Here is a 1771-nt window from a genome sequence, read left to right as displayed (position 1 = left end):
GTGATCTACTGGGGCACCCCATGACCCAGTTTTGTTGCACTTTGTGTGCGCCGTCAGGCCAGCAACTTCAGTCAGGACATTATGACTCTGTATTCTACCTGGATGTTCAGCTGGCTAAAGTGCAATCTACACTCTCCTGTCCTTCCCTTTTCAACAGTCACCTCTGACTGAGATGACTCCAAGCGCAGTCTGAGCACTAGTTGGCTCATCATAGGACAGGACAGCTGAGCTCACCTGGTGCATCAGCCGTGAACAGAATGTCTAGATTCGCAGTCTCTAATGAAAGCAGCCGTCTATTTTTCCTCGATATGGATTTTGAATCACAAAGTGTTTTCATCCACTCAGGAAAGGTCACTGTCAGTTTTCACCTCCAACAGAGCCACTGCATCAGAATTATCGCTGTCCAAGTGCTGAAGCATCTCCAAGCCTGCATAAAGAATAGAACAGCACAAAATTCTGTGCAGTCACTGTGACCGTCTATGGCTGAAATAGGTAAAAATTATCATATTTTCTTTGCCTTTTGTTTAATTTACATGAAACAATTTTAAATGAAAATACAGACACTTTTACATTGAGGAACATTATTCTTCAATTGTTGCACTATTTGCCCACACAGTCTTTCACAGAGTGGTGAACCTCTCTATCTTGACTGTACAGAGACTCTCCAATAGGGTCCGGCTGCAGCCTGCAGACCAGGGGGTGTGCTGTGATCGGGGCGTGACGTAGCGATCCAGTTACACCCCCAAATGGACAGTCAGCCAACAGGTAATCAGAGATCCTTGCATGATGTGTGTGTGTGTGTGTGTGTGTGAGAGCAACGTACAACATATGACAATGTTGTACAAATAGTATATGTTATTTAGCACATAGATTTTACTTTCAGGATTTAAATTATTTTCTGTAGCAACATATGTGACCAAAGCTAACGGTAGCCTAGTTAACAGTGTTTTGTTGACAGCGAGGGGGTGTATGTGTGATTGAGTAACAGTGGCTTGATAATGTTATGTGGGTTAGTATGATCGTTACTTTCACATTTCGTTTTCTCTGTTTTTAGAAGAAACATCAGCCTCAGGAAGAAAGATCAGGACAAAACCTAAATAATGAAATCTGCACTGGAGTCCCCAGCCTTCATTACGAGACTGTGGAGTGATGGATATAAAGATAACATTTAGAAAAATATATTATCATGGATGGGTAGAAAAATGAATATACTATAATACATTGATATAAATAAAAATATACTATGGGGCAATATAATAGATGGATAGGAATATGAAATATGAATAGGCACTTAAATCCTTTCTTTATATGCATATGCAATTAGAACAACAAATGCAATAAAGACTGTGTAATAATTCAATGTGTTCAACATGTTCTGTATGTACTTATTATGGGCCACGTGTTTTTTTTAATGAATGAAATAAAACTGTATGTGCCAGAAAATATTATATCATCATTAGTGCCTGCATACTACGTTTTGAAAACCTGAGATAGTTAACTGTTTCCATTTAAAGCTTTATAATGTAAAGTTACTGTTGTGGAAACATGAATAACAGTATGTCCTAATTTGTACTCATGAAGATAGGAATTTAAAAATGTTTCCAGAACAACATTACATGTATGTAATATTAATTGCTGAAATTTTCTGCACTTTTGCTTTTTCATGTTAGTTATATATTTGAATTCTTTACTTTCCTGGATCTCATGCTAGCTTTAGCTTGTGGAAACAAGAACAAATTGAAAATTGAATTTTAGTTTAATTTTTTATGCT

General features: G+C 37.4%; 1 long non-coding RNA gene across 1 annotated transcript; it reads left to right on the top strand.

Moving 5' to 3' along the window:
* Positions 1–378: 378 nt before the first annotated feature.
* LOC139636188 (uncharacterized) lies at positions 379–1283 on the top strand. The gene is made up of 3 exons (XR_011694355.1): positions 379–492; positions 658–765; positions 1055–1283. It is a non-coding gene; the product is annotated as an uncharacterized lncRNA (long non-coding RNA).
* The last annotated feature ends 488 nt before the right edge of the window (positions 1284–1771 follow it).

The sequence above is a fragment of the Trachinotus anak genome, unplaced genomic scaffold (genome assembly GCF_046630095.1).
Source record: "Trachinotus anak isolate AG129_WGS33_773 ecotype Australia unplaced genomic scaffold, CSIRO_AGI_Tana_v1 ptg000019l, whole genome shotgun sequence".
In the NCBI taxonomy this organism is placed as follows: Eukaryota; Metazoa; Chordata; class Actinopteri; order Carangiformes; family Carangidae; genus Trachinotus; species Trachinotus anak.
Note: the sequence above shows the minus strand (reverse complement) of the source record. Positions and strands in the feature narration are given on the sequence as shown.